This window comes from Molothrus aeneus, chromosome Z, assembly GCF_037042795.1.
Source record: "Molothrus aeneus isolate 106 chromosome Z, BPBGC_Maene_1.0, whole genome shotgun sequence".
NCBI classification, from domain to species: domain Eukaryota; kingdom Metazoa; phylum Chordata; class Aves; order Passeriformes; family Icteridae; genus Molothrus; species Molothrus aeneus.
Genome location: NC_089680.1, coordinates 2,287,897 through 2,303,460, shown reverse-complemented (window position 1 = coordinate 2,303,460; position 15,564 = coordinate 2,287,897).

The following is a 15,564-nucleotide window of genomic DNA, read 5'->3' as shown; positions in this document are numbered from 1 at the left end:
AGAGGACACGCACCACCCTGCATGGGCCAGGTCATTGCTGGGTAAGAAATTGAATTAAGTTATCATCCTGAGAGCTGGAGCTCATTGGGAGCCATCGCTGGGGCAAACAGCTAATTGTCCATGTGCAGAAGGTCCAGCATTGACACCTCCTCTCTGTGTGGGTGAGAGTCCTCTGTGAACCAGCCTGGGGTGTTCTCCAGACTCCCTTTGTGGTTGTTCCACCAGAAACCTGAGGAGCTGAAGCATTTCTCTTGCTTTAAGACTCTAATTCTCTTCTGAGAAGGCACAAAATGTCATAGAGCTGGTCGAGGGAGAGGAAATGGGCATCAAATACACAATATTCTCTCTGACTGGAGAAAAAATTAGCATAATCAAGTTACAAATTATTTGAAATTTTAGCAGAGCCCTTAGAGAAGTCAGCCTGAGTAGAAACTTTATGGGAAAACCCTGCAGTCTCCACGAATGTGAAGCAGATTATTTTTGTTAAATCAAAGACAGAGTGCTGTATATTTCACCCATCTGCTGCAGTCTGGCTTGTACAAAAAATCCTGCCCATACATCTTCCATATGTTAGGAGGCAATTTGGGTGTCTGGAAGTTAGTCATAGAGATAAGAAAGATGCAGTGTCATCTCCAACCAGGGCAAGACCGCTCCCTGAAATACATTCCATAGCAGAGACAAAATTTTTTTTTTTTCTCTATTTTTTTCTGTTTAGTGGCCTAAAAGAAATCCAAGAGAAAATCCTGGGCAGGTCTACTAGAAAGTACGTTCAGGATTTCCAGCTAGGCAAAAGAAAGAATAATAATGCACTTCATTTGGGGTCAACTTGAAGGAATTTGTTCACTCCAAAAATAAATCTCTCCTTGCATCCTGAAACTATTTTGGGATTTTTTTTTTTATTTAATATTTTTCTTCCCGTTCACTGCAGTCAATTTTTAAATTAAAAAAAATATTTTGAAACAAAAGTCAAAATATTTCTTAAAAAAATACTGACAGGGATTGCTTTGGCATTTCCTGTGTTGAAGTATTTCATATGCAAGAGCACTTCAGTGTGAATGTTTTCAAAAACTGTGTCTTTTTTGGATGAAATAATTTCTTGAAATGGACACAGATTCATAAACTGGAGTCTCCCTCAGAACTCCATATTTCTATTTCCACCTAATATTAATTGGGGAATACAATAAAGTCCACCATTTGCAATTCAACTGCTGCATCAAAAATCTTGTTAAGAATTACATTACACCTGAATATCTCTCTGACTTAATTGTCTCATTACTTGGGAATATCTTTCCCAATTTTCCAACAGAGACTCTGCTATCACAACTGCTTTCAGGCACCCAAAAGCCTCCTAGCACAACAGGAATGGCTCTTCAGGGGCCAAGCACTCAGCAAGGGGACAACTCATCAGCACCTTTTGTGCCTCGTGACGAGGTGCTAAAAAATATTTGAACAAGCAAAAGAGTATCTCCTGCAAAGGCCACATGAATAAATCCAGGGTGCCACTATAACCTCAGCCAGAGCTAGGTCTGGAGGGAATGCTGAGTCCAGGTGTGCTGTTCTTGCAGTGGCAGCCAGGGCAGGGGTGTTTGTGGGCACAGCTGATCTGGGGGTATCTGCCGTAGTGTGGGACATTTACTGCAGAAAAGTAATAACAGCCTTGCCAAATTAACCACAATATCATAGTTACTGTCATAAGGGATTTACCCTGTTGAAGCCATTGCACATCAGGAAGCAGAAATCAAACTTACAGAATTTAGAGAAGAAACCTGTCAGACAGTCCAGGCAATTTTCTTGCTCTTATGAGAGTTTTCATCAGAATATTTGTTGAAGTTCTGTTTTGCCTGGTTTAAAATCTTTTTTTTTTTCAGGGATTTCAAATTATTCCATATCCCCATAAGTCTTTCTCTGAGAAAGCCTTTCCTGTAAAGTCTGTCCAAATTTCACTTTTTCTCTGTCTTGATTGAATTATCTTGCTGCTAGCTTTACCCTGGGTATCATGCCAAGTAATTGTTGTTCTCTTTCAGTGTTAACATCTCTTGAAGTTTGGCTTTTCCTAACTCCTCTTAATTGCCTTCTCCATTGTATACATGCAAATATGATTATTTTAATTCTCCCTATAAATCCATGCCTACATCCTTCTGATCAGAAGAAGGCAGCTAAAATCAAGCAATTCTGCTCCTCAACAACTTGCTGCCAATACAGAGATGTTCATCAAATGCAGTTTTCCAGCTGCAGTTGAATCATATACAGAGACAGACTCGGCAGGTCAGAGCTGCAATGATTTATTTTGGCATACTCACCTATCTTTACTTGTCTATAAAAATTAGATGGCTAATCTACATCAGTCATCTGGCTGTTTTCAAAAGACAATACTGGGACAGATGTACCCTCTTCTAAGAACTTTTTCAGCTTAATAGACAAGTTTCCCTCACACAGGCTGCCCTTTCATTGCTGAAAAGTGCTTTGTTCCAAATGACAACTAACCACAATTCCATCTTTATTTCCAGTTTTTTAGGTCAGGTTCTTCTCTTGGTAATGTTGTCAAAGGTTGTCCCACAGTGTGAAAATAAAACTTGGGTTCACTCAGATTCAGCTTATGGCTCTTTGTATCTCAAAGGGGTTTTATTTACATTTACCAGTATTCAAGAACTAAATCTAGCATATATTTTATAGAATAAACTTTGGGTTCATTAAGGATCACTTTATATTGATATTCACCTAACCACTGAGTTTATTTCTCTTAGTAAGCCCGTAACACTGGAGTTTCTACAATGTAAAGATCTGAACTTTAATTAAAAGCAGTATTCAGAGGGCTAAAGGGAAAGCTTTTACTGCTTCCTTACAGCTCCATAGTCCCCCCTTTTAGAGTCCAAGACTTCAAATGATAGTCACTGTTTTCTTATCCTGCCTTCTCAACAAAATACTTGAATGGCACCTGGTTTTCAGAATATACTTTTGTCCTTTCTGCTGCAAATCAGGCTGGTCTTCTGAAAGGTGAAATAGAAGCACTCCCTGCTTGGCATCTCCTGGCATATGCCAGGTTTTGAGCATTACTCAAACTTTGGCTCAATTTGAGACCCCTGAACAACTAAGTCTTTCTTTACCAGAGCTCCTGTGACATTATGTCAGGTTGTGAGACAGGTGATCTTCCAACCAGGCAAAGACATGCTTGAATTGCAGAGCCCTGAAAAGCAGACAGACAGACAGACAGACAGACAGACAGACTTCTCTGGGGAGTGAGGCAAAGAAAATCTGGAGGTACCTGCCTAATCAAAAAATTATTTCAAAACTGAGATTTGTTATCATTACCTTGAACAATTTCCCTTAACCTACCGCAGGTATTGCCATTAATTCACCTGGAATGGTAGAGAGTTGGGTATCTTTACTACTGAGAAAAAAAGAACCTGTTTATTAAAAAAAAAAATCCCACAATCTTGTAAAGCTGCATTAAATGTTACCCCAAAGTGTAGACAGGAGATTTTCTTTTTCTCTCGTTGTGTTCATCTGGGGCTCTTGATTTGCTGGCTGGCAGGACCAGGGACTGTGACACAGCAGAGCAGACAGGCTCCTGCCCAAGGAGACACCAGCAGATGTGCAGGTATCATCACAGGATTGTACATAGGAATTGTCTGATCAGCCAACTTTAACCCAATAATTGCATTCATGCATTTGGGCAGTATTTCAGGACAGAAGCCCTCCACAGAAGGCCAGCAGCACAACAGTGCCTCGGCAAAGCTGCTGTGCGATGAGACCACTGAGGTTTGATCCCTCTCCCGTCTGCTTAGATAAAGACAAGGCTTTGGCAGCTCACACTGTTTTCCTTTGTCTGGGAAAGGAACTGAGACACTCATAGGATGTGTCAAGGTGCATTTATCTTAATAATGAGTCCTTTTAAAACTCATTAACACTCGTTCTCTTCTATTCTCTGTCCTAAGGGCAGTCCAACTCCCTTGATTTCAGAGGGAGGGCAGTTTCCCTGGGCTCCTGCAGCTAATTCAGATTATCCATCACAGGACCACTGAAGAAAGCATGATGAGGAGGCACTGGACCCAAGTATTCATTTTTTTGAGGGCAAAACTTAAAATTTCCAAAGTTTGCCTTCCCAGAGCATTTTGTCCAAGTGTATAAAGACCCTGCTGACCTCATGGATTTATTCCTTATTATTTAGTCCTTCAAGGTCAAGCTGGTCTGGGCTTGCATGTTCCCCTCTGACACACCTTTCTCCCTCTTATCACTGATCTCTTGTGGCACCAGGCATTATTCAGACAATCTGGCGGTGCTGGAAGTTGGCCTGAGGAACTTTACAACTCCTGACAAGACATCAGAAGTGTGAGTGATCCCCCAGGTCACACCTTGACTTCGCTAAAGCAGTTTTGGGTAGTTAGATTCAAAGCTGAAACTGATCATCAGTGTCTCCTACCTTGTGGAGAAGTATGGAGCTCAGTGGTTTATTTGTTTCACAGGGGCATTTTGAAATTGTTTGGGCTGAGTTAAATTGAGCTGTTAAGGTGAATTGAGCTGGGCTGAGTTGAGTGTGTTGTTTTGTTTTTCTTCTTGTCTGTCACTGAATCCAAATCCCAATTTTTTTTTGGAACACCTAGCCCTGAAATATGGGCCTTTCTGCAGCAGGGAATTTTACAGCTTTCAGAGGTAGCTCAAAACAAACCATCAGGACAGAGCCCTGATGTCCTGAGTCCACTTTCCTGTGCTCTCTCAGAATCTGTCTTAAAGCCAACACACTGAAGCAAGCAAACCCTGTAGCAAATGTGCATTTGGTGGGCTCAGGACAAAGGTGCTAAAACATCCTGGTCTTGATTAGGAGACCCAAAAGACTCTCCTGTCTTCACCCCGTTAAAAGGTGACCCAAACTCATTTGCACTTTTGGAATAGGTAGCTCAGGTTTTTGATGGTGTTAATTGTTTTAGGTTCCTAAGTAATGATTGCCCTGTGATGCTTGGTTCTCAGCTGGTGCCTCCTCTAGGAGCAGGTTCCCACAGCCCTCTCTAATGCTACAGCGACACAATACCAAGCTCATAACCAGTAAAAAGTAATAAATATAGAGCTTAGGCCTAGAAGGGAGCATTGTATGGCTCCCTTTGTAATAATAGCACTGCAACCTCTATTTGAGTTATAGTATTTTCCTCTAATTCTGTTCAGGGATGAAGACAGTGTAGCTTCATATAACGTGTTCCTGCCTTTGCGGTTGCAAATTTGACCTTTTATTAATTCCTGACCCAAATTTGTCTAATCTGTTTCTGATCAGGTGACTTATAGGGTGAAATAGATTGATTATTAACAGGTGACACCCTAAGCTTCTCTTAAGTGATAAAGTGACTCTGAAACCCACCAACATAAAAATAGAAAATAATTCCCAAGTATTATAATTCTATGCTGCCACTGCCTTGATTTGCCTGGGATTGATTAAGTTCTTGCACATTCTAAAGAGAAAAGCAAAGTAAAACTTAAATACATATTAAGAAGAAATGCAAGTAGCCTAAACTCTTATGACACTTTTCCATTAGCATTTAAACATTACCTGGAAGTGAGGACATTTATTTTCATCACAGGTTTCTGTTATCAGTTCTGTCCTATAGGCATTGCTAGCTCTGATTTACTAAATTAAGGCAAATACTGGACAATTTGTATAATGTTAGAGAAGGACCAAAGCTGATGATCTGTCTGATTCCTAGATGTTGGGTAAATGTGCATGAGGCACACAGGATTTTGTAAGCAGTGGTAGATGTGTGTCATAACTGGGCACTTTTGACTCCCTAACCACACAACAGTTTATAGAAGCACTGGTAGCCTTTAATAAATTTCTCTATCTGCAGCAAAGTCTCTTAACTCTCCTACCACCACACCCTAACTGAGGCAAAGGAATGGATTTGGAAACAGCCCTTCCCCTAAGCATCATTAAATGGGAACCTTCTTAGTTGGTGTTTTATTTTGTTTATTTATTTTGGAGACAAACAGATCAAAGCATTCAGTTCAAGGCGAAAAAAAAAACCAAGTCCATTCTGCAAAGTCAGTGAGCAAGTACTGGGGATTGATACTGATGTTCTCCAAGTGCTGGAATTCGTTTTGCAGAGTTTGTCACTTTTCTAATTGAAAAAGCTGTCTCTGCAACATTTAGCAACTAAAAATACCAAGTGATGAAGCACAAGGAGTGGAAAAAAAAAATAAAAAGCCAAGCACTCAGCAGCAGATATCTGCCACCCTGATTTGCAGGCCATACAGCAAGGACACTGAGAAATGGAGCACTGAGGTGCCCGCATCAGCACATCCCCAGGGTGATGCTTCCTGGAGTGGGGCACACGTGTTCTCAGCAAAGAAAAACAAGGAAAACCTTATGATCAGCAATTGGCTGTAGGTGTGGGAGCGAAGATTTGCTTAACACTTAATGTTTAATATTAATTCTGCATCCAAATGACAGGCAGCTATATACGAGAGTGTAGGTCTTAAATAAAGATAGGTTCAGCCTCAAAAATTAAATTATGCCTATTTGGCCCTTCCTTCCAACTATGCATCTTGTTTTTTGGTAAAATTTGTGGGTAAAAAAAATACTGGGAATCGGGTTCTCAACTCGCTTTTTCACAACAACAAAAAGTTACTTTCCAGACCCTCACAAGTTACTCTGAAACTAGCTGAAGTCACAAAGCAGAATTAGTAATTATTTTTTTTTCACCACTGGGTTTCATGTCTTGCATTTTCACTTTGGTTAATTGTTTTGGGTTTTTTGATGTTCTCTCTGTGTGTGCGTGTGTCTGTAAAATGAATCTACTGGATGAATGCTTCTGCACCAGTGTTTCTCTCAATGACTTTAATCAAAGTCTAATTGAATTAGCACATGGATGTGAACATGAGCTGCCCAAATTTATGGGCTAAGGATCTGTTAGTTTCTCAGGGCTCTCTTTTACGCCAGTTACTATTATGACAAATTTGGAAATCCATCCAATTCGTTCTGATGTAGTATTTCCAAAAATATCTAAAATTTGATATTTCTTATGAAACAGAATTCTTGCCTTCCAGTGAAATTGGTAGTCAAGAAAAAAGCAAGTTTCTCATTTCTCCCACTGAGAAAATTCAATGACTTAGCAATGAAAATGATATTTAAAAGATCTTGAAAGTTCAGCTGCTGCCAAAAACATTCCAGCATATAAAAACAACAAAATTTGAATTTGTCTCTATCTGGTCTGATTCCCTGTACTTTGGAAAGAGAATGGAAATAATTCCTGAATCCATAGTTTGTTTTTTTTTACGACACCCTGATTTTAACTGCGTCAAGTGTGGGGTTATTCTAAACCACTTGAGCTCCTTTTGTGGTGGGTAGGAAGAACAACTCGTGCAGGGGAGGCCACGGAGCTGCTGCCAGGGCTGGAGCCCCTCTGCTCTGGAGCCAGCCTGGCACAGCTGGGGCTGTTGAGCTGCACAAGAGAAGCTCCAGGGACACCTCAGAGCCCCTGCCAGGGCCTCCAGGGGCTCCAGCAGAGCTGCCCAGGGACTGGGGACAAGGCCTGCAGGGACAGCACCCAGGCAATGGCTCCCACTGCCAGAGGGCAGGCACAGATTTTGGGCTCTTGGCAATTAGGAATTGCTGGCTGGGAGGGTGGGCAGGCCCTGGCCCAGGGTGCCCAGAGCAGCTGTGGCTGTCCTGGATCCCTGGCAGTGTCCCAGGCCAGGCTGGATGGGGCTTGGAGCAGCCTGGGACAGTGGAAGTTGTGGCAGGGGGTGGAATGGGATGCCCTTTAAGATGACCCCCAACAGAAATCATCCTGTGATGGTTGTTTGTGATCTCCAGAAAAGCACACAGAGCATGAGGGATAGCTGTCCAAAATGAATACAATTAACCAGATGATGCTTCTCTATCACCTATAAAAGGATCCAAGCCACTGAACAAACATCAAAACGTCTCCATTGTACATGGCTAAGCTGAGGCCACAGAAATCCTACTCGTTGGATCCCCAGCTGCTCTTACCAGTTTTTGTAAGCTGGCACAGCATAACAGTGGGTTCCAGAGTGAGAGCTGTGACTGTGATGCTTCACCAGTATCAACACCAGAGCACAAAGCGCTGACTGATGAGAAGACCTTGTCAGTATTTCTGTAAACAGGAACTTGAATACATGGGAGAAACAAAGGAACTGAAGTCTAAAAAGAGCTCTGATCTGTCCCCTGATATTAATGACCTAAGGCTTGGATGATCCCAAAATTTTCAGATGAATTTGTCACAGATAGCAAACACAAAGACATCATAGACTGAAAAATGCCTGAAGTCCCTGACTGCAGATAGCTGAGATGAGAGCAGTGTCTGATGAAAAAGTAGCATAGCTGAAATATACTGATGTCATTTTCTGCCCAGCAAGGGGGATAGCACTGGAACTCAGGAAAACCTCAGTTCTGTAGGAATTTAGGAAAATGAATTGTACCCATAAGGATCACTAAACTTTTACTTGCAGCCCAGCCAAAACCACTGATTTCAAGAATGTAGAACATCTTGTTCTCCCTCATCTCAGCCCTCATCCTCCCCATTTTCTCTCAAAGACATCTCAGTGTCATCTCACACAAAAAACGCAAATTTTTCCAAGAATTTTGAGAGGCAGGGAGGCCTGTGTAGGGTTTTGAATCATAAAGATATAAAAGCACTAAAATATAAAAGCCCTTTTCACCTCTTTTTACTCTTATCCCAACTAAACCATGGCCTCTTCTCAATTTTAAATAAGAGTAATAAGACCTCCTTTCTCTTCAGGTATCTAAATTTTGATCATCTTTTTCTCAAAACTGCAAGAATACCCAAAGTGCTCTCTTCACTTTCTCTTTTCCTGCCCTTCTGCATTTTATGTCCCTCTAACGTGACCCAATGCACTATTCCACTTGTACACTCCTTGCTCCCAGCTCATGCCATGGGATACTCCCTTCAACAGAGCAGCTTGGCTCCATTTTCCCCTTTTGTTTGGCCTCCAAAGCCCTGGATGGACCATGGATCTGACCCAGTGGGAGTGTGATTTGGATGGTCTGTACAGAGCAAGATAGCACCTGCCACAGAAACATTTTCCCTTTCCACCACCAGAGTTCAATTCAGAGGACAAACTCAGTGTAAATACACAATTATTAGCTCTGCATTTACTTTAGCTTCCTTCAAGAGATAATTTCCAACAGTATGTGTCAGCCACTGCTCATTATTTGCTGATAAGAAATACGGGGAATGGTTGAGAAAAAGAACACAATAATAACAAAAATTGGAAAGTAGGAAACAAGCCAGGGTAGAAATTTGCAGGCCTGGGACTTTGGCCACAAAAATAATATTTTCCTTTCATTCTCCTTGTCATTACTAATATTTTCTTAACTTATTCCCTCTGCTACACTCACTAAAATAAGGCAACAGCAGAAAATTTGATGCAAACAGAGCAACCTATCCCTCAAAAAACAACATGACTGATGGATTGGCAGGGGTAGGATCTGCACAGGGCTGGATTCATGGTCCTGTTTGCCTCTCCCAGCATGAGTTCCCAGCTGCAAACAAGCCAGCACTGCTCTGCTCCAGGGCTTGCTCCAAAGTTGTGCTGGGAGCAGCACAGCTTGGCTGGTCACTCGCTCCTGTGATCTAGAGCCAGCACCATCCCTTGCCTGAGGATCCAGGCTGGAAAAGAGAGTGGGAGGTGTCACACCAGATCAGTCTAAGCTCCAGTGAGCCAGCCCTTGGCTTTTGGACGCTGAGATAGGGTTGTCTGCCCGCGGAGGAGGCTTTCCAGTCACAGGTAGTTGTGGGCTGGCTTTTTGCCCCGCAAAATGATAGTTTAACATCCTGTCTAAGAGAGAAAACACCGCAGATCGCCCAGATCACCTGGCTAGGGCTGTACCCTGTATGCTTTGAATTCATGGGTGTTGTGTCCAAATTGAGAGTATGGCCTTCAATCCAGCTGCAAATATTGCCACCACACATTTGAAGATCGAACCTCTGCTGTCTGGTGGGGAGAGCAAGTAACATTGGACACAATGCAGATTGCTGTCACTCTTGACTCCAGTCTGTTCTGCTGGTGGCCATGAGCTATGCATTACTGAAGAGCCCTGTTGTGCTTTTGGGGGGTTTTTCCAACTTCTTGGTGACAATGGCAGCTTGAATTTCATAGGTTAATCCTGGGCTAGGTGCAACAAATCCCTTGCATTTGAAATTCTGCTGTCCTCAGGTTGCATCACCCTTCCCCTGTTGGCCTGAACAATAAAAAGCTAATCCTAAGCTTGAAAGGAAGTCACAATAAAACCAGAAGACCATAGACTTCTTAAACCTCATAGAAATCTTAGGTTCCAGTTTTTGCTCATGTTAAGGGAGGAAAAATTAAAAGTATCTTCTCCTCTCTAGTATATCTAATTCAGGCCGAGATACCATCACATAATTTGTTGATAGCCATCACAGAATTTGCTGGTATTATTTTTCAGTGTGGACATCAGGTTCCTCCTGAAGTTCCTGATGGTACCCCAGCAATCTGAATGCCTCTGCTGTTTCTGGAAATCAATTACATCATCCTTAAAGTATGTGATAGAAAACAGCATCAGGAAACCTGTGGATTTGACAGCACTGCCAGCGCTGCACAGAGGCCCAAAAGCTAACAATGGCCATGGCTTTGAAATACTGCTGATTCCTTCATTTCCCATTTCCCCCTGTCCCAGTGGTGTCATTTGGAAATACATTACGGCTGAAAGACTTTGGGATGTTTTAATTACATGTGACTAAAACTTGCTGTTGCTAGAATTAGTGCGCCTGTGCCTATGATTTATAGGTCTCTGCTCCAACACCAGCGAGGTCATAAATAACACGAAATGGGCCCTTTAGTATCAGGAAATTCAGAGCTCCTCTCTGAGCCTTGATACACTCTGAGGCTGTCGTGGGGTTTGTGCTGAGCTTGGTGTGTGAAATACAGTGCAGCAGCGCAGGGTGGGGGAGAGGAGCAAGATAATAAATAATTCATCTGTAGAGTGTGAACACTGGCCCCTTGGGAAAGGGCACCACAGTTGTTGCACTTGTGGGTTGGTGTGGGTGCTTAAAGGGGGATTATTTCTGTAAAGCAGGGACTCCACTTAGACCTATCTCTCAAAGAATCAGGGGGCAAAAAAAAAACAAGGTAAAAGAAGAATTTTTCACCTGCTATTTCGAATGTGAGGATGTATTTCAGGTGAGGAAGCATGCATGTGGTACAGAGTCATGCAAAGTAATGGAGAAGTGTCTCCTGGGCTCTCTGTCTGACTTGCAACTCTTTGGGAAAAAAAATAGTGAAAGTTTACTCTTCAAACCACTGAAGTCTGGGGAGAATTCCACATGAAGAGTGGTCTTCCTTGATGGAGTATCCACAGCATCTATAGGGGCAGGAAGGGGAAAAAAACCTTACCTGGCACAGGATAGAGATGCACAAGCTGTGTCCCAGGCATGATTTTATCTCTGTAGACTAGTAGTTTGCTGGGATTGCTGTCAGGAAAATGCTTTCAGATTTTGCCACTACCAGAATTAGAGAAAGGCAAAGTTTTAACACAATATGACTAACACTGGAAAAGTACACTTTAGGGAAAAAAAAAAAAAGTTAATTTTGCTTTCTTTCTGCTTTTGGACTAGATGACAAACACTTTACATTCTGACTCTTGCTGTTCTCTCGTTTGCTAAGTAGTTGCTGTATGTGGAAGTCTTTATGTGGTTCCTAAGAAACTCACTTTAGCAATTTAGTGCCTGGAAATCAAACTTTAAATGGACACTTTTATCTTGACACACAGCTTTTCCCAAGGCATTGTTTCTCTTCATCAGTGACCATGAGCTTCAGAAAAAGGTGTGAGAACCTAAGTAATGAATGCAGCATTTTATTTCACTCTTTGTAATATTCTCTGTTAGTTTCTAGAATAGTTGGTACATTTGCTGATTACAAAAGAAAAGGAAAAAATATTTCTATTGAAACAACAATGAAATGCTGTTGGAAAAGACATTAATGAATTTTCCGCTTGCAAGAGGGAATAATAATTGAGCTAGTAAGTGTGAACAGGTGACTGGAAAAGAACTGGTTTTGCCACAAATTTGTCCCAGAGCAGACAAAACTTTGAGGCAGAGAGCTAATTTAGACAGGGAAGTCCAAGAAGATTTAGTCTTTTTTACTGGTTTTGTAGAAAGTATGAATTTTTAAGAAAAATTACAAAGCCAAAAAAAAAGAAAAAAGCAAGCTATAACAGAGTTTTGTCCTGTTCCCATTCTCTTGGAAAAGCCAACATATTTTGTTCATGTACATTTTTCTCATTCCCTTTTCCTCACTTTATGGTGAAACCTGTGTCAGGACAACCTCTGGCCCAGCTGCAGTGTGAAATAGTAAATAGTGGAGGAAAATAAGAGTGTAAGGAAACAGAAAATAATGTCTTGAAAACATGTCAGGGTTTCTGGGGTCCTATATATTGTTGGGGGAAAAAATTACAATTTTTTTTTTCTGCAGAAAACAAGCATCATAACATCAATAACCACTGACAACAACAACAAAAAGGTTACAAATATTACAAATATGCTGCATCACCCTCAAGCAGATGTTTGAGCCATAGTTGCAACACACAATGGACAGCTCCTTTAGCATCAGCTTGTAGCAAACCCTGACATGCAATGAACATAATATCAGAGTGTGGTTTGGATTGCAAGGGGCTTAACAGATCATCCACCCTGCCATGAACAGTGATACCTTTCACTAGTCCAGGTTGCTTCAAACTCCATCCAATCTGGCCTTGAATATTGTCAAGGTTAGGGCAGTCACCACTTCTCTGGGCAACCAGTGCCAGGCCCTCACCACCCTCAGCATAGATAAATTTTTCCCCATATCCAGTCTAAATCTGCCCCCTTTCAGTAGAAAGCCATTATCACTTGTTCTATCACAAGCTTGCTAAAAAAGTTTGTCCCCATTTTTCCTGTTTCCAGGTGATGTTCAGCTTCTCACCCACCAGCACTCTCAAGTCCTTCTCCTCAGGGCTGCTCCCTCTGCTCCTCCCCAGCCTGGAGGGACCTCTGGGACTGCCCTGGCCCAGCCCCTGGCCTTGTTGAACACCCTGATGTTTCCATGGCCCCACTTCTCAAGCATTTGCAGGTCCCTCTGGATGGCATTCCATCCCTCACATGTGTCACAGAATCACAGAATCCCAGGGTGGTTTGGGTTGGGAGGGACCTCAAATTTCATCCAATTCCAGCCCCTGCCATGGGCAGGGACACCTTCCACTATCCCAGGTGGCTCCAAGCCCTGTCCAGCCTGGCCTTGGACACTTTCAGGGATGGGGGAATCCACAACATCTCTGGGGAAAAGAAAGAAAAGGAAAAAAAAAAAAAAAAAGAGGGTTGAGTGTCAATAACACCACTGAACCTGGTGTCATCTGATTGTTTCACTGACTCTTGAAAATTTCAGACTGTGTCCCACATCTTTTTCCCTTGCCCCAGTCACAGTTTCTATTTGGTACTCCTGTGTGTAATTCCCCTATTATCAAGATTACAAACTCTGTCAAGAAGGGATCTTTGGGACTATCCATCTATCTGAATAATTTTGTCATCTACAATCCAGTCCTGCTTGTAGCTTGAACCAGCTGTATTTATTTAAGATTACCTTTTATAAACTCTTTAATAAAAACCCACGGCAGTGTCAAAGAGTATTTTTGCACTGTAAAAATTATCCCCATTGGGTTTATAATTTATATTTTAAAATTGAAACCCATTGTCTGAGTCATAAATTTTTTTACTATGGAAATCTGTGCAGTTTTTGTGATTGCAGATGTTATTCTTGACTGCACTTTTTGCTCCCTTTTAAATCTCAAAATACTGTATTTAAACAAAGAAAAAAAGTAGTTATAATAACAGAGAAATGTTCAAAGGTATCTTAACACCTACAGATAGTAGTTTACTGAGTTTGTTAAAATAAAAGGAAAGGGAGAGAGAAAAGCTAAACCAAAAGTGGTCTTTAGATAAACTTGACAAGGTCACTAGAAACATGGACTGATTTCCCAACTCAGCCACATTGCCCTTCTGCTACCTGAGATAATTCACAGTGCAGTAGTTTAAAAGTTTTTTACATACATCTTCAGGGTCCACAGACTCTAACAGAACTTAAACAAGCACTCACCCACTTCCTGAGATATAAGCTGCTTCCTGAGCCAGGAAGTATCTTAGCTCCTTATCTCAACCAGGAATGTAATAACATCGGTTCCTCTCATTCTTTATTTTTCTTATTTCTCCCCTTGGTGAAGGCCATTTCTTAGACACAGTTGCACAACAGCCAACATACTGGGACCTGTAATATCAGCAATCTATTCAGGATAATTTACAATTTCTTGGAGAGACATGGTAAAGAGAAGGATATGAGGATTGGATGTTAAAAAGTAACGTGTTGGCATGATTGGTGCAGAGGAAGATTCCTGTTGAAATGGGAACAGGGATTTGGAGAGCAGACAAGGAAACAAAGCTGTGTCAGGTGAAGGCAGAAGAGAGAAAATGACGGAGGGAGGGAGGGAGGGAGGGAAGGAAGGAAGGAAGGAAGGAAGGAAGGAAGGAAGGAAGGAAGGAAGGAAGGAAGGAAGGAAGGAAGGAAGGAAGGAAGGAAGGAAGGAAGGAAGGAAGGAAGGAAGGAAGGAAGGAAGGAAGGAAGGAAGGAAGGAAGGGAAATAATAAACATATGTACACCTTTTAATGCACAGCAGTGGGGGAATTGAACAACACCCATTTCAGGACAAAACAATAGATTCTGTAGTATTCTTTTTTTTTTTTTTTTTAGTATTCTTTTTGCTCATGATTAAATTGTATACTTCCCTTGCTAGAGCAATGTGACACATTAAGTTCTGTTCATGAAAATCTGCTTCCAGCCACATCTTCCATGGTGTCCCCAGCCTCATGCTCCTTATCTTTACCACTCTCCTTTCTGCCTCCATCCCACTTTCTGTTCTGCAGATCTCTGCTGGAGCCTCAGACTCAGCCAACTCAGCCATAACCCCTCTGGCAATAATACAGGATGGCATCAGAGTGCATGAGAAGACCATGATCCAGAGGGAGTAATATGCAAAAGTGCAGCCCAGCTGACTTTACAGATAGGTTTTTACATTAATCGAGACATAGCACTTTGCAAAAACGTCCAACCTCCCAGCAACTTCTCAATATCATTCCATAAGGCAGAATCAAAACTCGGGCAGGGCCTCAGAAGGGATTTTGCTGCTTTCAAGGTCACAAGAAAGACACAATCCAAAGGCTATGAAAGGTTTCTAAATTTAAAACAGACCCACTTATCATGGTAGGCAATTGAAACTGTTTATCCACTTTGAACAGATAGAATTACCTAATCCTTCTGTGATTAGAGGCTAGTGAAGTTAATTCTGTTTCTGCAGGCACAGCTGCCTTTGATGGAAGCAGCTCATCTCAGGGAATGGCCTGCTGGTGTGATGGCGAAACAAATAGTTTTGTCCTTTTGAGCTAAGGAAAAAAAATTTGCTATTGATTTTGGCTTAAGAGTGGTAAGTGCTTTCTGTACGATTCTCATCATGGCTTGAGAGGTGTTATTTTGGGCATTAGCCTCACATACCTTGAT